General features: G+C 37.1%; 1 protein-coding gene across 2 annotated transcripts in view; it reads right to left on the bottom strand.

Moving 5' to 3' along the window:
• Positions 1–24,047, bottom strand: part of PKIA (cAMP-dependent protein kinase inhibitor alpha) — a 136,184-nt gene extending 112,137 nt beyond the window's left edge. Inside the window, exon 1 of one of the 2 annotated variants that reach the window (XM_053715151.1) lies at positions 23,926–24,047. The gene's annotated coding sequence lies outside the window, so the exon portion shown is untranslated. The remainder of the gene's footprint in view (positions 1–23,925) is intronic. The other variant, XM_053715150.1, reaches the window with a different exon arrangement.
• Positions 24,048–24,543: the final 496 nt, after the last annotated feature.

Genomic DNA, 24,543 nt, shown 5'->3' with positions numbered 1-24,543 from the left:
AAAAAGTCTTCTTATCGGTAATTAAACAAGATCACTGGTCGCTATTAAAACATAATATATATATTTTTTATTTTATTTATTTTTTGTCTTTGTGCTTATCTTTCTTTCATGTAATTGGCAAGAGTCCATGAACTAGTGACGTATGGGATATACAATCCTACCAGGAGGGGCAAAGTTTCCCAAACCTCAAAATGCCTATAAATACACCCCTCACCACACCCACAATTCAGTTTTACAAAGTTTGCCTCCTATGGAGGTGGTGAAGTTTGTGCTTGATTTCTATGATTTCTTCTATTACAAAGCGCTTCTAAGCATTTTGAAGCCCAATTCCTCTCAGAGTACAGAGTTTGTCAGAGGGATGTGAAGGGAGTATTGCCTATTGATTTTATGGTTTTCCTCGCGGGAAATCTTTTCAAAGGTTCTCTTTTATCGGTCGTAGGGATTCATCTCCTACCTCCCTTTTCAGATTGACAATATAGTCTTATATACCTTTACCTCTGCTGATACTTTTTCAGTACTGGTTTGGCTATCTGCTATATGTTGTAGGGTGTCTTTGGTAAGTATGTTTCTTTATTTAAAGACACTCTCAGCTATGGTTTGGCGCTTTTTGTATTAATATAAAGTTTTAAATGTATGTATTTTACTTATATTTGCCATGAGTCAGGTCTATGTATATTTCCTTTTGCAGACTGTCAGTTTCAGTTTGGGAAGCATGTTTGGGAAGTTATAGTCCTATAGGTATAGTCCTTTGACTGTTTTTTCTCTTAATTTTGCAGGCAAAATTCCGCTCGCGAGGGCGCAAAATGCTGTTATTTATTGCTTCATTCTTGGCACGATAATTTTTTTGGCACAAAGGTACGTCTTTGATGACGCAAGTTCGTAATTTCCTGCGTCTTAGTTGATGCCAGGTTTCCTTGCACGAGGTTGCGTTTCTGTGATGACGCGAGTTGCGCCATTTCCGGATGTTGTTGGCGGCAAAAAAGTTTTTCAACTTCCTTTTGCGTCATGCGTCATATTCGGCGCCCAAAAATGTTGTTTATTTTTTCACCCACTTCCTGTATTTGCATTTTTTCCCATTTCTGAAACTGCCATATAAGGAAATTTTAGCTGATAAATTCATTTCTTTCATATTGGCAATAATATTTCTAGTTCCTCTTTTTGTATGCTTTTTTACTCCTTTTTCTATCACCCCACTGCTTGGCTATTCATTAAACTGAATTGTGGGTGTGGTGAGGGGTGTATTTATAGGCATTTTGAGGTTTGGAAAACTTTGCCCCTCCTGGTAGGATTGTATATCTCATACGTCACTAGCTCATGGACTCTTGCCAATATGAAAGAAATGAATTTATCAGGTAAGTTCTTAAATAAATTACGTTTTTTGGACCTATGTGCCACTATGTTATATTATATATTATGTGATTTTGTTTAATACCGATAAGACTTTTTTTGTATAAACTAATTTAACTAGTTAGATTTAACCTCTATATCAGATTGCACCTTCCCACACTACTTTCATATATATATATATATATATATATATATATATATATATATACATACACACACACACAGACATACACACACATATATACAATGTCTCTCTTTCACCTGTAACAAGAACCACAGAGACATGTTGGATAGTGGGGGTTTTCAGACACCTGTAGTACCTAGATAGACCCTTCATTTGAAAGAGGGGTAGATAGTATAGCGGTATTTTCTATGGGGAATGTTGATCACCTGGGAGGTTTTCATAGAGAGGAACTATTAAAGAGCCTCTGTCTCCACTTTACATATATTCATTCATTTAAAAGAGAGGAATACCATATTTTGAATAAATTGTAACCTTTCCCTCTAAAATGTACCAGGGTCTTGGGCAAAAGGGGAAGAGGGCCTCTTTAACTGCCAATTGACTCCCTTAAATTACAGAAAGGGGCATGATAGCATTTTGGGAAGCCTTGTGTCCCTTTTTATGATTGCCTATTGTATATAGTCTAGTGGAAATTGTTTACCTCTTAAAGACAACAAGCACACATAAATGCCCACATAAGAAAGGGGGATTCATCCTTTTTAGATAAAGGCTGTCACCTGTACACTAGGTAAATTTTATAGTGCTCTAAGCGAAATAAGAGCAAAACAATTAAGAATTAGTTACAGCATTTGGCCAAATGGTGATAGTACCATGTTTAAAGTCAAGCACCTAGATTACAAGTTGTGTGTTCGTGTTTTAACACTGAAAAAATGGTAATTTCAGCATTAAAACAGCACCGAAGCCATTACAAGTCTTGTTGGTATAGCTATACCGCAAGCCTTTTAGCCTGTAGCGCAACGTCAGTCCCGCACACGTAAAAAATAGTTTTTTTCATGGGACTTCCATAGCTCTGCCATTACTAGTTTTGGGGTGAGGCTAAAAAGCTTGCGGAACACAAGCTTTTTAGCCTCACCACAAAACTAGTAATGGCAGCGCTATGGAAGTCCCATGAAAAAACATAATTTTTACCGACTTGATCCGTTTCGCAATCTAAAAGCAGTAGTTATAAGTTTTCTGTAACAGTTTTGTAGCGTAAAACTCATAACTAAACTGCTACAAAGTACATTAAACACCCATAAACTACCTGTTAACCCCTAACCCTCCCGCATCGCAAATACTATATTAAATTTATTAACCCCTTTCCGACGCTCCCTGACATCGCCGCCACTATACTAAAGTTATTAATCCCATAAACCGCCGCCTCCTGCATTGCAAACACTACACCACATCGCTCCAACTATACTAAAGTTATTAAGCCCTAATTCCGCCTCCACTATAATAAACCTATTAACCCCTAAACCGCAAGCCCTCCCACAATGAAATATACTAAATAAGCCGATTAACCCCTAAACTGCAAGCTCCCCACAACGAAATATACTAAATAAACCTATTAACCCTTAAACCAAAAGCTCCCACATCGCAATAAACTAATTTAAACTAGTAACCCCTAAACCTAACCCTAATGTAACCCTAACACCCCCTAACTTTAACATAATTAAAATAGAGCGAAATTAAACTTACAATTATTAACTAAATAATTCCTATTTAAAACTACTTACCTGGGAAATAAAACTTAAGATAGCTACAATATAACTAACTACCTAGTTAAAATAAATACAAACTTACCTGTCAAATAAAACCTAAGCTGCCTTACACTAAAAACTAACATTACAAAAATAAAAAGCCTACCATTACAAAAAATAAAAAACACTAAAATTGCAACAAAAAAAAAACTACCATTGCAAAAAATAGCAAACAAAATTATACAAAATAATAAAATATATTCCTATTCTTATACCCTGTTTAAAAAATAAAAAACCCAGCCCAAAATAAAAAAGCCTAATCTAAAATAAACTACCAAGGGTACTTAAAATGGCACTTAAAATGGCCTTTTGTAGGGCATTGCCCTAAAGTTAACAGCTCCTTTGCTACAAAACAAAACAAACGCCCCCTAACAGTATACAAAACCCCACCCACCAAACCCTACAAAATAAAAATAAAGTAAAACCTAATCTACCCATTGCCCTGAAAAGGGCATTTGTATGGGCATTGACCTTAAAAGGCCATTTAGCTCTTTTTCCTGCCCTTAAAAGGCCATTTAGCTCTTTTTCCTGCCCTTAAAAGGGCATTCAGCTCTTTTATGAATTGCCCAAGCCCTAATCTAAAAATAAAACCCACACCAAAACGAAAAAAATACATTACACAAAATAACAAACAAATTATCAAAAATAATAAAAATTATTCCTATTCTAATACCTATTTAAAAAAAAAAAACACCACAAAATAAAAAACCTAATCTAGAATAAACTACCAATAAATCTTAAAAGGGCCAAGTTAAACAGCTCTTTTACCTGAAAAAAAAAATCCCCCCCCCAAACCCACAAAAAAAAAAAAAAACCTAAGCTAACCATTGCCCTGAAAAGGGCATTTGTATGGGCAATGCCCTTAAAAGGGAATTTAGCTCTTTTGCTTTGCCCTGAGAAAGGCATTTAGCTCCTTTACGAAAGCCCAAACTCTAAACTAAAAAAAAAAAAAAACCAAAAAAAAAACCCACTAACCCGCGAAGATCCACTTACAGTTTTTGAAGTCCCGCTTGAACGATCTTCATCCGGGCGTTGAAGTCCTTATCCAGGCAGCGAGAAGTCTTCATCCAGATGGCCTCTTCTATCTTCATCCAGGCAGTGAAGTCCTCATCCAGGCGGCGAGAAGTCTTCATCCAGGTGGCCTCCAGGGTTTGGGCTTTCGTAAAAGAGCTAAATGCCCTTTTCAGGGCAAAGCAAAATAGCTTAATGCCCTTTAAAGGGCAATGCCCATACAAATGCCCTTTTCAGGGCAATGGTTAGCTTAGGTTTTTTTAGATAGTTTTTTTTATTTTGTGGGTTTGGGGAGTGGGGGTGGGGGTTTGTAATGTTAGTGGATCTTGGTATTTTTTGTTTCCAGGTAAAAGAGCTGTTTAACTTAGGGTAATACCCTACGAAAGGCCCTTTTAAGGGCTATTGGTAGTTTATTCTAGATTAGGTTTTTTATTTTGGGGTGGGTTTTTTTAAAAATCAGTATTAGAATAGGAATAATTTTTTATTATTTTTGATAATTTGTTATTTTGTGTAATGTATTTTTTTCATTTTGGGTGGGTTTTTATTTTTAGATTAGGGGTTGGGCATTTCATAAAAGAGCTAGGTTTTAGTGTAAGGCAGGTTAGGGTTTATTTCACAGGTAAGTTTATATTTATTTTAACTAGGTAGTTAGTAAATAGATAATAACTATTTACTAACTAGTCTACCTAGTTAAAATAAATACAAACTTACCTGTGAAATAAAAATAAAACCTAAGCTATCTACAATATAACTATTAGTTATAATGTAGCTAGCTTGGGTTTTATTTCACAGGTAAGTATTTAGTTTTAAATAGGTATTATTTAGTTAATAATTGTAACCTTATTTAGCTCTATTTTAATTATGTTAAAGTTAGGGGGTGTTAGGGTGAGGTTTAGGGTTAGGTTTAGGGGTTAATAGTTTAATTTTGGTTGTGGGGGGCTGGCGGTTTAGGGGTTACTAGGTTTATTTAGTGGCAGTGATGTGGGAGGCCAGAGGTTTAGGGGTTAATAACTTTATTTAGTGGCGGCGATGTCATGGAGCGGCGGAATAGGGGTTTATAGATTTATTATAGTGTGGGCGATGTTGGGTGCAGGGGAATAGGGGTTAATAACTTTAGTATAGTGGTGGTGACATCGGAAGCGGCAGATTAGGGGTTAATAGTTTTATTTAGGTGGCGTTATCGGGAGCTGCAGATTAGGGGTTAATAACATTATGTAGGTGACGGCAATGTTGGGGGCGGCAGATTAGGAGTGTTTAGACTCTGGGTTTATGTTGGGGTGTTGGGTTTAAACAGAACTTTATTTTTCCCCATAGACATCAATGGGGCTGCATTACGGAGATTTTCATTCCACGATCACAGGTGTTACGCTTTTTTCTGACCCGCTCTCCCCATTGATGTCTATGGGGGAAGCGTGCACAAACACGTCAAAACAGCGCTTGTATTTTGTGCAGTATGGAGCTAAAAACAACCATATCATACGCACAAGCTGGCTGTTTGAAAACTTGTAATGCCTGCACATAACTTTTAATCTAGGTGAAGGTTTCTTCTTTACAGGGTCCCCAACTAATAGGGTTGCCACCCAGCCGGTATTTTACCGGCCAGCTGGTAATCAGGGATTAGGAGCCGGTGCCAGCATTAGTAAAATACCGGCAATGCAAAAGCCTTTTTTTTTTACTTTTGTCTGGATGGAACAAGACCAGTACGCAGCTCTAGGCTTGTTCAGGCTACGCAGCTGCTGCCTATACCGTCTCCTAGCAACGCCTGCAACAATGTAGAACTGAACACCTTTTGCATAAATCCCATTAGTTCCCCCATATAACCTTATTTTCTTTGTTATCCTGAACTTCTTCATATTCTTCTTCTCAATATGAATCATCAATTGTTATCTTCCAGCAAGGGAAGATAACAATTCAAGCTTGATCTCCTCGTCAATATATCCAACACTTTCCAAAGACTGTCACATGAACAAACTATGGGCACATGCTAATCATGTGTTTGCTTCAACGCAATGCATAGTAACAAAGTCACATGTTTAGTGAGGTCTCTAATTGGGAAGGAGTGTATCTGATTCATTGGTTCGTTAACATTTTATATACGGCTAGATTTAGAGTTTGGCGTTAGCCCTCAAAAGCAGCGTTAAGGGGTCCTAAAGCTGCTTTTGGCCGCCCGCTGGTATTTAGAGTCAGGCAGAAAAGGGTCTAACGCTCACTTCCCTACCGCGATTCCAGGCTTCCGCAGATCCCCTTACGCCAATTGCGTATCCTATCTTTTCTATGGGATCTGCCTAACGCTGGTATTTGGAGTCTTGGGAGAAGTGAGCGGTAGTGCCTCTACCGACAAGACTCCTAACACCAAAAAAAGTCAGTAGTTAAGAGCTTTATGGGCTAACGCCAAAATATAAAGCTCTTAACTACTGTGCTCTAAAGTACACTAACACCCATAAACTACCTATATACCCCTAAACCGAGGCCCTCCCACATCGCCGCCACTCTAATAATTTTTTTTAACCCCTAATCTGCCGACCAGACATCGCCGCCACCTACGTTATACTTATGAACCCCTAATCTGCTGCCCCTAACATCGCTTACCCCTATATTATATTTATTAACCCCTAATCTGCCCCCCCCAACGTCACTGCTACCTAACTACACTTATTAACCCCTAATCTTCCGACCGGACCTCGCCGCCACTATAATAAATGTATTAACTCCTAAACCGCCGCACTACCGCTCCGCAAACACTATAATAAATTGTATTAACCTCTAATCTGCCCTCCCTAACATCGCTGCCACCTACCTACAATCATTAAACCCTAATCTCCTGCTGCACCGTCGCTGCTACTATAATAAAGTTATTAACCCCTAAACCTAACTCTAACCCTAACACCCCCCTAACATAAATATAATTTATATTAAACGAAATAATATTCCTAAAATTAACTAAATTATTCCTATTTAAAACTAAATACTTACCTATAAAATAAACCCTAATATAGCTACAATATAATTAATAATTACATTGTAGCTATTTTAGGATTTATTTTTATTTTACAGGCAACTTTGTATTTATTTTAACTAGGTACAAAAGCTATTAAATAGTTAATAACTATTTAATAGCTACCTAGTTAAAATAAATACAAAATTACATGTCAAATAAATCCTAACCTAAGTTACAATTAAACCTAACACTACACCATCATTAAATTAATTAAATAAATTACCTACAATTACCTACAATTAAATACAATTAAATAAACTATTCTATAATACAAAAAAAACAAACACTAAATTACAAAAAATAAAAAAGAATTACAAGCAGTTTAAACTAATTACACCTAATCTAAGCCCCCTAATAAAATAAAAAAGCCCCCCAAAATAAAAAATTCCCTACACTATTCTAAAATACAAAAGTAATCATCTCTTTTACCAGCCCTTAAAAGGGCTTTTTGCGGGGCCTTGCCCCAAAGTAATCAGCTCTTTTGCCTGAAATTAAAAATACAATACCCCCCAACATTACAACCCACCACCCACATACCCCTACTCTAACACACCCAAACCCCCCTTAAAAAAACCTATCACTAACCCCCTGAAGATCTCCCTACCTTGAGTCGTCTTCACCCAGCCGAGCCAAATTCTTCATCCAAGCGGTTTAAATTAATTATAGGAATATTATTTTGTTTAATATAAATTATATTTATTTATGTTAGAGGGGTGTTAGGGTCAGGGTTAGAGTTATGTTTAGGGGTTAATAACTTTATTATAGTAGCGGCGACGGTGCGGGCGGGAGATTGGTGGTTAATAATTGTAGGTAAGGTAGCGGCGATGCTGGGGGGGCAGATTAGGGGTTAATAAGTATAATATAGGGGTCACGGTGTTAGGGGCAGCAGATTAGGGGTTCATAGGGATAATGTAGGTTGCGGCGGTGTCCGGAGCGGAAGATTAGGGGTTAATAATAATATGCAGGGGTCAGCGATAGCGGAGGCGGCAGATTAGGGGTTAATAAGTGTAAGGTTAGGGGTGTTTAGACTCGAGGTTCATGTTAGGGTGTTAGGTGCAGACTTAGAAAGTGTTTCCTCATAGGAAACAATGGGGCTGAATTAGGAGCTGAACGCTGCTTTTTTGCAGGTGTTAGGTTTTTTTTCAGCCAGCTCAGCCCCATTGTTTCCTATGGGGATATCATGCACAAGCACGTTTTCCCAGCTTACCGCTACCGTAAGCAATGCTGGTATTGAGAGTTGAAGTGGAGCTAAGTTAGGCTCAACGCACCCTTTTTTGAGCCTAACGCAGCCCCTCAGACAACTCTAAATACAAGCGTTGTTGGAAGGGTGCGTTGGGAAAAAAAGCAGCGTTAGCTACGCGGGTCTTTACCAACAAAGCTCTAAATCTAGCTGATAGACTGCTAAACTGTTGTCGTATTATTAAATCGGGTAACTAGGGACATGGTGTTTATATTTGGTTAACATAGGCAGGAGATTCATTGTTGTTCTTAATATAACAACGTTTTGGCATGTAACACTATAATTTGACGTATTTTATTGTGCTCGTCTTTTTTTTTTCTCTCTCTGGAGACCGCATACAACTGCGTTGTGAAGTGTAAAAGCAACTGACGTATTTTTTTCTACACGTGCACACCTTTGTTGTTGTTTGAGTGATGTTTTTTTGGTTGCTATAATTGTTAATTTTGCTTTAATCCATAATTGACTCTGTTCAATTTAGCTTTTTTATATGTTTAGCTAGATCTGACACCTTCCATCCAAAAGATAGATATAATTCTTCAAGTAGAGTACAGGTCACTAATTGGTGGGATGTTCCAAGTATTTTGTTTAAATTAGGAATTTTTTGGTTGGAGAGTAGTTATCACTTGGGAGCTCCGCCCTTTTGTGGCTCCGCCCTCACCCATCGCAGGTATTTTTTTGAGAAAAAGGTGGCAACCCTACTAACCAATATTCATACATGCTAACTTCTAATCAAACACACTTTGAATCAGACAAGGGTGACACAGCTATTAAAAAAAAAAAAGAATTCAAGAAACACATAAAACACGGTTATAAAAAACATACAGCCAGATTACGAGTTTTGCGTTATGAGCGGCTCAGTACTAACTAGCAAGTTATTTCCACCGCTAACCTTTAATAGCGCTTCTATTACAGGTTTGCAAAAACCCGGCGTTCACAGGCAATATGGCAGCGTTGAGCTCCATACCCCACACAAATACCAGCGCTGCTGTGAGCTGCTTTTACGTGCTTGTGCACAATTTCCCCATAGACATCAATGGGGAGAGCCGGCTAAAAAAAGCCTAACACCTACAATAAAGAAACGTAAAGCTCCGTAACGCAGCAATTTATGTTTACACATAACACCCTAACATAAACCCCGAGTCTAAACACCCCTAATCTGCCGCCCCGACATCGGCGACACCTACATTATACTTATTAACCCTTAATCTGCCGCCCCCGATATTGCCGTCACCTACATACAGTTATTAACCACTAATCTGCCTCCCCCAACGTCGCCACCACCTACTTACACTTATTAACCCCATAATCTTCCGCCCCCAGCATTGCCGCCACCTACCTACACTTATTAACCCCTAATCTGCCACCCCCAACGTCGCCGCCACCACTATACTGAAGTTATTAACCCCTAAACCTCTGGCCTCCCATATCACTAACACTAAATAAATATATTAACCCCTAACCCTAAGTCTAACCCTAACACCCCTAACTTTAATATAATTAAAATACATCTAACTAAAACTTACTATTATTACCTAACTAATACATATTTAAAACTAAATACTTACCTGTAAAATAAACCCTAAACTAGCTACAATATAACTTATGATTGCATCAGCCAATAGGATTTTTTCACCTTTAATTCCGATTGGCTGATAGAATTCTATCAGCCAATCGGATTTCAAGGGACGCCATCTTGGATGACATCATTTAAAGGAAAATTAATTCTTGAAGAGCCAGTGAAAGAAGAGGATGCTCCGCGCCGGATGTCTTGAAGATGGAGCCGCTCCACGTCAGAAGGATGAAGATAGAAGATGCCGTCTGGATGAAGACTTCTGCCCGTCTGGAGTACGACTTGGATGAAGACTTCTCCCGGCTTTGTTGAGGATGGATGTCCGGTCTTCAAAAACTGTAAGTGGATTTTCGGGGGTTAGTGTTAGTTTTTTTAAGGGTTTATTGGGTGGGTTTTATTTTTAGATTAGGGGTTTTGCCAATCCAAATGCCCTTTTCATGGCAATGAGGAACTTAGGTTTATTTAGATAGGGTTTTGTTTGGGGGGTTTGGTTGTGTGGGTGGTGGGTTTTACTGTTGGGGGGTTGTTTATATATTTTTTTACAGGTAAAAGAGCTGATTTCTTTGGGGCAATGCCCTGCAAAAGGCCCTTTTAAGGGCTATTGGCAGTTTAGTTTAGGCTAAGGGGTTTTCTATTTTGGGGGGGCTTTTTTATTTTGATAGGTCTATTAGATTAGGTGTAATTAGTAAATATTTGATTATTTCTTTTTTTATTTTGTGTAATTTAGTGTTTTTTATTTTTTGTAATTTAGTTAATTGTATTTAATTAATGTAATTTATTTAATTGTAGTGTAATGTTAGGTGTTAGTGTGAGGCAGGTTAGGTTTTATTTTACAGGTAAATTTGTATTTATTTTAACTAGGTAGTTAGTAAATAGTTAATAACTATTTACTAACTAGTCTACCTAGTTAAAATAAATACAAACTTAGCTGTGAAATAAAAATAAAACCTAAGATAGCTACAATGTAACTATTAGTTATATTGTAGCTAGCTTAGGGTTAATTTTACAGGTAAGTATTTAGTTTTAAATAGGAATTATTTAGTTAATGATAATAATTTTTATTTAGATTTATTTTAATTATATTAAAGTTAGGGGTGTAAGGGTTAGATTTAGGGTTAGGTTTAGGGGTTAATAACTTTAGTACAGTTGTGGAGGTGATGTTGGGGCGGCAGATTAGGGGTTAATAATATTTAACTATTGTTTACGATGCAGGAGTGCTGTGGTTTAGGGGTTAATATGTTTATTATAGTGGCGCCGATGTCCGGAGCGGCAGATTAGTGGTTAGTATTTTTATTATAGTGTTTGCGATGCGGGAGGGCCTCGGTTTAGGGGTTAATAGGTAGTTTATGGGTGTTAGTACTTTGTAACACTTTAGTTATGAGTTTTATGCTACAGCTTTGTAGCGCGAAACCCATAACTACTGACTTTAGATGGCGGAATGAATCTTGTCGGTATAGGCTGTACCGCTCACTTTTTGGCCTCCCAGGCAAAACTCGTAATACAGGCGCTATGATAGTCCCATTGAAAAAGGACTTTTTGAAAGGTGCAGTAGTTACGTTGCGTTATGGCCAAAAAAGTGTGCGGTACAGCTATACCTACAAGACTCGTAATAGCAGCGGTAGTGAAAAAGCAGCATTATAAGCCATAACGCAAAACTCGTAATCTAGCCAATAGTGATTTCTGCAAACGTCTACTACACAGCTGCACATGCCAAAAATAATGTTCTGGAATTATTGTAACATTGTGCAAAGGCACAAATTCACAATATTTGTTTTTAAATGCCAACATCTTTTGAAATTACTGCACTGTATGTAGGGATGGGAGAATGTTTTGCAACATTCAAAAAATGAAACTAATTTTAACATATCCGTTCGTTTGTTTCGAATTTTGAATGTACAACATTCTAACATTCGTTTGATGTAATAGTATTTCTAATGCTTTCTTTAAATGTAATATTAGATTTGAATTTTTCTAATAATTCAATTTGAATTATGCAAAATTTAAATTCGAAAAATTTGAATCCATATATTTGTAATAGTATTTCTAATGCTCTCTTTAAATGAAAAATTTAAATTATGCAATATTTGAAATAGAAACATTCAAATTGATATAGTTGTATCTATTATGTATTAATTTACTAAATTCCTTGCCACATGAAGTATTGAACTTCTGAATAGTATTTGATAAATGTTACATTTGAAATTTCGAAAGTGGGTTTTGGATCTAATCATAAACATTTAAAAAACGAAAGTAACATTCGAAAACGGGAAATAAAATACGGCTACCGAATTTTAATGGATTTTCATTCTTTTCAACATTCGATTTTTCAAAACGAATGTCCACAGGACTATTTGTTCTACCGAACGAATTACACTATTTGTTCTACCAAACTAATTACTAACTGTATGTCATGTGTAAAGTAAAAACTATCAGGTATAACTTTTACTAGAAGCATTTTTTTCTTTATGCAGGTGTATTGCAAAAATGCTTACATTCAAAAACTAAATTGGACTTGTCCATGTTCTCTGTTACTCTAAAGGGATAGGAAAGTCAAAATTAAACTTGCAAGGATCAGATACAGTATGTATTTTTAAGACACTTTTAAAATCACTTCTATTTTCAAATGTGTTTTGTTCTTTTGATATCCATTGTTGGAAATGAATATGCACATATCCTACACTAGTAGGAGCTAGCTGGTGATTAGTGCCTGCATACATTTATCTCTTGTGATTAGCTAACTAGCGGCTAGATTGCGAGTTTTGCGTTATGACTGAAAAAGCCTCATAACGCAGCTTTTTCACTACCGCTGGTATTACGAGTCTTGCAGGTAAAACTGTACCCCACACTTTTTTGGCCCTAACGCAACTTAACTACCGCACCTTTCAAAAAGTCCTTTTTCAATGGGACTTCCATAGTGCCGGTATTACAAGTTTGCCTGTCCGGCCAAAAAGTGAGCAGTACAGCCTATACTGTCAAGATCCGTACCGTAAACTGAAAGTCAGTAGTTATGGGTTTTATGTTATAAATCTGTATCATAAAACTCTTAACTAAAGTGTTACAAAGTAAACTAACACCCATAAACTACCTGTTAACCCCCAAACCGAGGCCCTCCCGCATCGCAAACACTAAAATAAAATTATTAACCCATAATCTGCCGCTCCGGACATCGGCGCCACTATAATAAACATATTAACCCCTAAACCGCCGTACTCCCGTATCGCAAACACTAGTTAAATATTATTAACCCCTAATATGTTGCCCTCAACGTCACCGCCGCTACTAAAGTTATTAACTCCTAAACCTAACCCTAAGTCTAACCCTAACCCCTATCTTTAATATAATTAAAATAAATCTAAATAAAAATTACTATTATTACCTAAATAATTCCAATTTAAAACTAAATACTTACCTATAAAATAAACCCTAAGCTAGCTACAATATAACTAATAGTTACATTGTAGCTAACTTAGGTTTTATTTTTATTTCACAGCTAAGTTTGTATTTATTTTAACTAGGTAGAAATCAGCTCTTTTACTTGTAAAAAAAATACAAACAACCCCCCAACAGTAAAACCCACAACCCACACAACCAAACCCCCCAAATAAAATCCTATCTAAAAAACCTAAGCTCCCCATTGCCCTGAAAAGGGCATTTGGATGGGCATTGCCCTTAAAAGGGCATTTAGCTCTTTTTCTTTGCCCAAACCCTAAACTAAAAATAAAACCCACCCAATAAGCCCTTAAAAAAAACACTAACCCCCAAAAATCAACTTACAGTTTTTGACGACCGGACATCCATCCTCATCAAGCCGCAAGAAGTGGTCCTCCAGAGGGGCAGAAGTCTTCATACAGATGGCATCTTCTATCTTCATCCTTCCGACACGGAGCGGCTCCATCTTCAAGACATCTGGTGCGGAGCATCTTCTGCATACGGTCCCAGCCGTACACTGAAGGTTCCTTTAAATGACGTCATCCAAGATGGAGTCCCTTGAATTCCGATTGGCTGATAGAATTCTATAAGCCAATCGGAATTAAAGGTGAAAAAATCCTATTGGCTGATGCAATCAGCCAATAGGATTGAGCTTCAATCCTATTGTCTGATCCAATCAGCCAATAGGATTGAGCTTGCATTCTATTAGCTGTTCCAATCTTTTTATTAGGCGAGAACTGTTGTGCTGTAGATACAAAAGAACTCTGAGTAGATTTCTGAGCATCAAGGTATACAAAAAAGTAGCAACTGAAAACAGAAGTGTTATAATCATATTCTAAATAAGTCACCAGTCTTAAAGGGACATTGAAAAAACTTACTATTTGTATAACCCTAAAACTAAACACATAACCTCACCAAATAATATGGTGCATTTACAAAGACAAACAAACAATGGCACTGTTAAGGCTTTCCCCCCAAATTAGTAATCCAATTGTAGGTATCATATACCTAGTAAAAAATGATTTTGGAGGAAATGGTGTTTATGCATAAAATTCAAATCAGAACAAAAAATGGAACATAGAAGAAATTCCACACAAATGTATGCACATATAGCACTCTAGACCCAGACTAGTAGGCAGACGTTTCCAGAAAGAGTTAAAACTTAACATTTATTCAAATGTTTATAAAAATAGGGTCACACACAATTTAAAAGTACCAAGACACTAGCAGTTGTTAGAATATGATAATATGTAAAGGGAGTTATGATAGGACAATATAAGGCCTAAATGTGAATGTCGTTCTTCTACTCCTAATGTAAAAACCTAATATCTGGGTAATGGGCTCCTACCTAAATAAATGGATCCTATGAATCCTCATAGAATATAAAGTCTATCTATTGGCTGACAAATTCAAATCGGCCAGAAGAAAGAAACTATTATCCTATTGGCTAGATTTAAATTTGTTAGCCAAAAAATAAACTATTTCGAAATAAAAATAAATAAGCTATTTGTAAACAATTTAATAAACTTCAGCATGGAAAAATGGATCATTTATATAAAAAAAAAAGGGGAGAAAAATGTTACACTACAATGTCCCTTTAACATTTTTTGTGCTTCTCATTTATGGACTGATTATCTAAAATTCCCTGGCATGGATCACACTGACCCATGCATGGGAAGGCCTCACTCGGTTCTCTAAAAAAGGGGCTGAATGTAGAGGGTGCCAGCTATAAAACGTAAAACAAACTCCCTGGAATGCAGAATCTCACAGCGGAGAGTGAATGTAACAGAATGAAACACATACAATCAGATTATGCTCTTTTCAGTGTATATTACCTTGCATTTGCTTCTAGTCTCACAGACATGCCTTTTCTGTCTTTAGTGCATTAGGGGCTATATTACAAGTGGAGCACTAATTTATCTTGTGCCCGCAAACAAGTGGCTCATTATTGCTATCGCTACCCATCGATGCGTGACTTACCCCTTTTGCTGCTCTAGTTCTCATGCCATGTCTATGGAAGCACGCTCTCGTGATCACTGCTTCCGTGTGCATTGCAACTCACTTGTAATTCCAGCGCACATTTGTGTGCTTGTATAACTAAGTTGAGCACAAATATCGCTTTCGCTGAAGCTATATTTTGCACTCAACTTGTAATCTGGCCCTATATATTTTAAGATAAAATCTCCAGCTTACAGTTCGTGAGAAACACAGGACACTCAGTTGTAACCTACTTAGAGAATATGATAAAACCTGTGACAAAACTTTAGTTGTGCCCAGTTAACACACCAGATCAGCCCACTTGTTAATACTGTGAGACTCATTTTACAGTAGAAAAATAAAATATGCTTTGTATTGTAATTTACCCTGCATACTTTAAATAAGAATTTTACAGAAAACTTAAGGAATGTTAAGAAACTAAGACCCCCATTTATCATACTCCAGGAGAGATAATGTTCCTTTCAGGAAACATTATCTGTCTGGCACAGCAGCAAGCAGGCAGCACCCTATTGCTAAAGAGCAGGGCTTGTCAATAATCCCTGTCAATTATGACCAGGCCTTAAGACTGCAGCTACTCAAAGGGATATGAAACCCCAAATTTGTATTTTTCTATTCAAATGGAGCATGCAATTTTAAACATCTTTCCAATTTACTTGTATTATCTAATTTGCGTTGCTTTCTTGCTATCCTTTATTGAAAAAATACATAGGTGGGTTAAGCAGCAGCAAAGCACTACTGGGAGCTAGCTGATAATTGGTGGCTGCACACATATAAATCTTGTCTTTGGCTTACCGCATGTATTCAGCTAGCTCCAGTAGTGCATTGCTGCTTCTTCAGCAAAGAATACCAAGAGAACAAAGCAAATTTGCTGATCACAGTAAATTGAAATATTTTTTAAAATTGTGTTATCTATCTGAATCATGGGGGGGGGGGTGATTAACATTTCAGGCCCGCTCGTGAAAAACGTGCAACACTTGAGCCCTGAAGCTGCTTCTTCAGCCCTGATATTTCACATTTTTATACTTACACTAATAGAGCAGACACTATACTGAAAAGCATAGAAGGGACACTCAAGTCAAAAGGATCTTTTATGAATCAGGAAGAGCTTACAGTTTTAAGAAATTTTCCAATTTACTTCCATTATCAAATATTGCACAGTCTTTTTATATTCACACTTTCTGGGGAACAAGATCCTACTGAGCATGTGCACAAGCTCACAGGGTATACGTATACTAGTCTGTGATTGGCTGATGACTGCCACATGATACAGGGGGCCGAAAAATAGGAAAAACAAGATTTGTCAGAAAAATATCTACTGCTTATTTGATATTCAAAGTAGGTGTTAAATCTCTGGGGCCTATTTAAGAAAGTGCGAGCGGACATGATCCAATATTGCGGATAATTTCCGCTGCACATCGATAAATGCTGACAGCATACACTGTCGGCATTTATCATTGCACCAGAAGTTCTTGTGAACTGCTGGTGCAATACCGCCCCCTGCAGATTTGCAGCCAATCGGCTGCTAGCAAGGGGTGTCAATCAACCCGATCATATTGGGTGGGGTTGATTTCCGGCAATGTCTGTCGGCCGCCTCAGAGCAGGCGGACAGGTTATGGAGCAGCGTTCTTTAGACCGCTGCTTCACAACTTGTGTTTCTGGCGAGCCTGAAGGCATAAAGAGCTTGATAAATATGCCCCAATGTCTTTTTATTGTGCACTTGTTAAAGGGACATTAAACACTAAATACATGCTAGATAGAATGATGCATTCAAAGAAAAGATTAGTCCATGACTAACATGTAGATGTATTTTTTAAAGTTTCATTAGTTGTTTAAAAAGTGACAAAATAAGTGTAAAGTTTTAGTGTCCATAAAACACTGGGAGCTGCCATGTTGTAACTTGTGTTACCTTCTCTGCTGTAGCCAATTAGGGACAGTTATACATAGGTCATTAGAGTGTGCAGCCAATGGTTGTGCTGGATTTAACAGTGTTCTGCACTTCCATTTCTAACAGGAACTGAAAAGCTTACAATTTAAGAATGGAATTACAGGCAAATAGGAAAAAATAAATGATGAAATTATATGCAGAGTTGTTTTATATATACAATTTATCATTTTATATTACCATCTCAAAGTGTTTAATGTCCCTTTAATTATGCAATTCTACTGCATTGAGTGATCCTTTAAGGAAGCTTGTGCACACTTGAAAATATTGTATGCAGAATACTGTTTAACATACATAAGTAATGCAACCATAAATGTTCATTGACAAAAAATAATTTCACGGCATCTGTCACTTGTTCTTTTTTCTTTACAGCAGGTGATGGTTTCAGTGAAAAAAATGTTTATAAAAACATAAAAAATATTTGTTACTATAAAAAATGCAACTGTACAAGAAAGTTAGTTATTTTTGTACCAGTTACAGAGAAAAAAAAGTATTTTAGAAGAATGTTCTAATCTTTAATGTATTAATTTATGTAATGTATTAACAGATCAAGATGCCATACGCCTTCAATTGCTCACAGGTCTCTTTAGATTTGCAGTTGTGCACGGGGGACCTCCAATGTATTAAAAGCTTAGGAAGTGAAAATAAATAATATCAAATTCTACAAAAAATTATGTAACAATCTGTATAATCTCCCAAATCATAGTCCCTTTTGATGGATTTAGAATGATATCTAACACACTATCTAGCATGAAATAGGATGCAAAAACTACAATAAAATATGCCACAAGCTCTTTGGAAGACCTACAACCTTTGTTATATTTGTCTCTTAAAGGGACACTGAACCCAATTTTTTTCTATTGTGATTCAGGTAGAGCATGCAATTTTAAGCAACTTTCTAATGTACTCCTATTATCAAATTCTTTTCATTATCTTTGTATCTTTATTTGAAATGCAAGAATGTAAGTTTAGATGTCGGCCCATTTTTGGTGAACACACTGGGGGCTACTTATCAAGCCGTCTACTTTTCTGGCTTCGCCGGCCCAATACGTCCGCCTAAGCTCGCCTACCTTCGCCGCCGCGGACCTTGAATACGTTCGCCTAAGTTATCAAATAAAGCTGTCAAAAAGCCGCGGGGCGATGAGCAGCGGACTGTGACAGTTATCACTCATCCGATCTCGCTGCCCTTCGGCTTTTTCCCAGCTTTATTGCTAGCCTGTCACTAAGCACTCACACTAAACTACACTGTTCTACCCCCTATACCGGCGCCCCCGGAGGCCCCCGCAACTAAATAAAGTTACTAACCCCTAAACCGCCGCTCCTAGACCCCGCCGCAAGTCTTATAAATGTATTAACCCCTAAACCGCCGCTCCTAGACCCCGCCGCAAGTCTTATAAATGTATTAACCCCTAAACCGCCGCTCCTAGACCCCGCCGCAAGTCTTATAAATGTATTAACCCCTAAACCGCCGCTCCTAGACCCCGCCGCAAGTCTTATAAATGTATTAACCCCTAAACCGCCGCTCCTAGACCCCGCCGCAAGTCTTATAAATGTATTAACCCCTAAACCGCCGCTCCCGGACACCGCTGCCACCTACATTATACCTAGTAACCCCTATCCTGCCCCCCTATACCGTCGCCCTCTATTATAAAATTATTAACCCCTATCCTGCTGATCCCGCACCTCTCCGCAACTAAATAAATAGTTTAACCCCTAAACCGCCGCTCCATGAACCCGCCGCAACCTATAATAAATTTATTAACCCCTATCCTGCCCCCCACTACGCCGCCGCCACTGTAATAAAATTATTAACCCCTAAACCTAAGTCTAACCCTAACCATAACGCCCCCCTAACTTAAATATTAATTAAATAAATCTAAATAAATTAACTCTTATTAACTAAATGAATCCTATTTAAAACTAAATACTTACCTTTAAAATAAACCCTAATATAGCTACAATATAAATAATAATTATATTCTAGCTATCTTAGGATTTATTTTTATTTTACAGGTACCTTTCAATTTATTTTAACCATGTACAATAGCTATTAAATAGTTATTAACTATTTAATAGCTTATCTAGCTAAAATAAAGAGAAATGTACCTGTGAAATAAATCCTAACCTAAGTTACAATTACACCTAACACTACACTATACTTTAATAAATTATTCCTATTTAAAAATAAATACTTACCTGTAAAATAAACCCTAAGATAGCTACAATGTAATTAATAATTATATTATAGCTATCTTAGGATTTATATTTATTTTACAGGTAACTTTGTATTTATTTTAGCTAGTTAGAATAGTTATTAAATAGTTATTAACTATTTAATAACTACCTAGCTAAAAGAAATACAAAATTACCTGTAAAATAAATCCTAACTTAAGTTACAATTAAACCTAATACTACACTATCATTAAATTAACTAAATAAACTACCTACAAAGAACTACAATGAAATACAATTACATAAACTAACTAAAGTACAAAAAATAAAAAAAGCTAAGTTACAAAAAATAAAAAATTAAGTTACAAACATGTTAAAAATATTACAACAATTTTAAGCTACTTACACCTAATCTAAGCCCCCTAATAAAATAACAAACCCCCCCAAAATAAAAAAAATCCCTACCCTATTCTAAATTACATAAATTTCAAAGCTCTTTTACCTTACCAGCCCTTAAAAGGGCCATTTGTGGGGGCATGCCCCAAAAAGTTCAGCTCTTTTGCCTGTAAAATAAAAATACAACCCCCCCCCCAACATTAAAACCCACCACCCACATACCCCTAATCTAACCCAAACCCCCCTTACAAAAACCTAACACTAATCCCCTGAAGATCATCCTACCTTGAGTCGTCTTCACTCAGCCGAGCCACCGATGGAACTGAAGAGGACATCCGGAGCGGAAGAAGTTAATCCTCCAAGCGGCGCTGAAGAAATCTTCCATCCGATGAAGTCATCATCCAGGCGGCGCTGAAGAAGTCTTCGATCCGGCCGATGTCATCTTCAAAGAGGCGCTGAAGAGGTCTTCTATCCGGGCGAAGTCATCTTCCAAGCCGGGTCTTCAATCTTCCTTCCGCCGACGCGGAACCACCTTCTTCACCGACGGACTACGACGAATGACGGCTCCTTTAAGGGACGTCATCCAAGATGGCGTCCCCTCAATTCCGATTGGCTGATAGGATTCTATCAGCCAATCGGAATTAAGGTAGGAAAATCTGATTGGCTGATGGAATCAGCCAATCAGATTCAAGTTCAATCCGATTGGCTGATCCAATCAGCCAATCAGATTGAGCTCGCATTCTATTGGCTGATCGGAACAGCCAATAGAATGCGAGCTCAATCTGATTGGCTGACGTCGTAGTCCGTCGGTGAAGAAGGTGGTTCCGCGTCGGCGGAAGGAAGATTGAAGACCCGGCTTGGAAGATGACTTCGCCCGGATAGAAGACCTCTTCAGCGCCTCTTTGAAGATGACATCGGCCGGATCGAAGACTTCTTCAGCGCCGCCTGGATGATGACTTCATCGGATGGAAGATTTCTTCAGCGCCGCTTGGAGGATTAACTTCTTCCGCTCCGGATGTCCTCTTCAGTTCCATCGGTGGCTCGGCTGAGTGAAGACGACTCAAGGTAGGATGATCTTCAGGGGATTAGTGTTAGGTTTTTGTAAGGGGGGTTTGGGTTAGATTAGGGGTATGTGGGTGGTGGGTTTTAATGTTGGGGGGGGGGTTGTATTTTTATTTTACAGGCAAAAGAGCTGAACTTTTTGGGGCATGCCCCCACAAATGGCCCTTTTAAGGGCTGGTAAGGTAAAAGAGCTTTGAAATTTATGTAATTTAGAATAGGGTAGGGATTTTTTTTATTTTGGGGGGGTTTGTTATTTTATTAGGGGGCTTAGATTAGGTGTAAGTAGCTTAAAATTGTTGTAATATTTTTAACATGTTTGTAACTTAATTTTTTATTTTTTGTAACTTAGCTTTTTTTATTTTTTGTACTTTAGTTAGTTTATGTAATTGTATTTCATTGTAGTTCTTTGTAGGTAGTTTATTTAGTTAATTTAATGATAGTGTAGTATTAGGTTTAATTGTAACTTAAGTTAGGATTTATTTTACAGGTAATTTTGTATTTCTTTTAGCTAGGTAGTTATTAAATAGTTAATAACAATTTAATAACTATTCTAACTAGCTAAAATAAATACAAAGTTACCTGTAAAATAAATATAAATCCTAAGATAGCTATAATATAATTATTAATTACATTGTAGCTATCTTAGGGTTTATTTTACAGGTAAGTATTTATTTTTAAATAGGAATAATTTATTAAAGTATAGTGTAGTGTTAGGTGTAATTGTAACTTAGGTTAGGATTTATTTCACAGGTACATTTCTCTTTATTTTAGCTAGGTAAGCTATTAAATAGTTAATAACTATTTAATAGCTATTGTACATGGTTAAAATAAATTGAAAGGTACCTGTAAAATAAAAATAAATCCTAAGATAGCTAGAATATAATTATTATTTATATTGTAGCTATATTAGGGTTTATTTTAAAGGTAAGTATTTAGTTTTAAATAGGATTCATTTAGTTAATAAGAGTTAATTTATTTAGATTTATTTAATTAATATTTAAGTTAGGGGGCGTTAGGGTTAGGTTTAGGGGTTAATCATTTTATTACAGTGGCGGCGGCGTAGTGGGGGGCAGGATAGGGGTTAATAAATTTATTATAGGTGGCGACGGTGTAGGGGGGGCAGATTAGGGGTTAATAAATGTATTATAGGTGGCGACGGTGTAGGGGGGGCAGGATAGGGGTTAATACATTTAATATAGGTTGCGGCGGGTTCAGGGAGCGGCGGGTTAGGGGTTAATACATTTATTATAGTTGCGGTGGGCTCCGGGAGCGGCGGTTTAGGGGTTAATATGTATAGAGTAGCTTGCGGTGGGCTCCGGGAGCGGCGGTTTAGGGGGTAATAACTTTATTTAGTTGCGGCGGTGTAGGGGGGGTCAGATTAGTGGTGTTTAGACTCGGGGTACATGTTAGGGTGTTAGGTGTAGACAGCTCCCATAGAAATCAATGGGATGTCTGTCAGCAGCGAACTTGTACTTTCGCTATGGTCAGACTCCCATTGATTCCTATGGGATCCGCCGCCTCCAGGCTGGCGCTTTGAAAACCAGGTACGCTGGGCCGTAAAAGTGCCGAGCGTACCTGCTAGTTTTTTGATAGCTAGCAAAAGTAGTGAGAATGTGCCGCACTTGTGTGCGGAACATCTGGAGTGACGTAAGAATCGATCTGTGTCGGACTGAGTCCGGCGGATCGAAGCTGACGTCACAAAATTCTACTTTTGCCGGTCTCGAGCCTTTGATAACTAAGGCGTATCAGCCTCGCCACAAATACGCTGCGGAATACGCAGCGTATTTGAGGTTGACGGCTTGATAACTACCCCCCCACTGTGTTGTTCTTGCTGATTGATGGGTAAATTCACCTACCAAATAAACAAGTGCTTTCCATGGGTCTGAATAAAAAAATAGCTTAGATACCTTCTTTTTCAAATAAAGAAAGCAAGAGAACAAAGAAAAATTGATAATAGGAGTAAATTAGAAAGTTGTTTAAAATTGCATGCTCTATCTGAATCACGAAAGAAAAAATGTGGGTTCAGTGTCCCTTTAAATTAATCTCCAACCTTCATAGATGCATTTTGGATTTTCTATAAATATGTGTGTGGGGGGTATATGACCAATATATTATTGAATACAAACAGTTACATGTATAATGCAATAAGAAACACACCAGATTTATAATATTTTATGGTATAATAATATTTATATATTATGTAATCTGCATTTCTATCTTCATCAGCTGGTCCTTAGTATATGATTTTTGAGGAAAATGTAACATTTTAAAATGAAACTTAACAGTAAAAGACTGATACTTACCTCTTACTTTTACCTCTCCCCATTTTGCATATCTTCTTTGAAATGCAAAGATTCCAGAAATACACAGTGGTTTTATAGGAATTTGCTATTCAAAAGCAGGCATTTGCTGTTGCTTGGCAACAGTGCATGGCCTAGTTGGTACCCTCTTTATGAACCAATGGTTAGCAGTTTTTTTCCTGCTGTACACATGCTGCTAACAGGGACACTGTATGGTTTCAATAATTAATTATCTAGCAGAAGGAGTAAGATTTTGCATAGCGTGAGTTCTTTTTGCAGACAGCAGCCCCTTACTGTTTCACATCGATACATCACAATACCAAAATGAAGAGATTCTTTAAGATGTTTAACATGCCCCCATCTATCATTTAAAAAATTCCTCCCACTGAGTCCTATGCATTTATCTACTAACATATAGGATGGATATGCAACTGCAGCGTTTTGCATGACCTATAAAAAAGGATAAATAACTAATTTGCAAGGCATGGCAAATGCTTTAACTCTTTGGCTGTCCCAGAGTGCTGCAGCATATTTTATATCAGCCCTGTATGGCAGCCATTATGTTAATAGCTTACAATAAATGAGGAATGCAGCATTGATTTTTAGATCGTGTAACCTAAGTGCTATATAGCAAATATAATTTTTTTATTAAAGCTACTATAAACAATATCAAGGAAAAAAGTATAAATATATTACCTTAACTTATCGTTTATCATAGAAATCTCCAGTATAAGGGTTATTCTCCAGCCCAGCTATTATGTTGTTCAAGTGTACAGCACGTTGATTATACGAGGTTAGGAGGCAGACAATGTCAGTGTTCCTTAGCCAGACAGCAGCTGCTGTATCTATCTTTTTTTTTTGGATGCTTTTTGTCACGCCTGTCTACGGCTCTTTTTTTTTTTTCTTCAATAACTTTATTGGTTTGAGCTAAAAATTAACCAAGCAAAGATTAAACAAACCTGATAAGATATGAATAAAAACAATAATTTAAAAGCAAGAAACCAAGAAAGTAAATAGAATTATGTAATATATTATAATTTAATATAATTTATGTATATGGAATAAAAAGTCTAACATTCTGAATTTAAAGAGGCATTATGGGACATGAAACCCCCAATTTTTCTTTTATGTTTCAGATAGAGCATACAATTTTAAAACTTTTTTCCAATGGACATCAATTCTCTAATTTGCTCCATTCTCTTGGTATCCTTTGCTGAAAAGCATATCTAGATAGGCTTGGGAGGTTAGAGCTAGCTGCTAATTGGTGGCTAAACTTGTATGTCCATTTTCATTGACTTACAAATGTGTTCAGCA

This window comes from Bombina bombina, chromosome 5 (assembly GCF_027579735.1).
Source record: "Bombina bombina isolate aBomBom1 chromosome 5, aBomBom1.pri, whole genome shotgun sequence".
NCBI lineage: Eukaryota > Metazoa > Chordata > Amphibia > Anura > Bombinatoridae > Bombina > Bombina bombina.
Note: the sequence above shows the minus strand (reverse complement) of the source record. Positions and strands in the feature narration are given on the sequence as shown.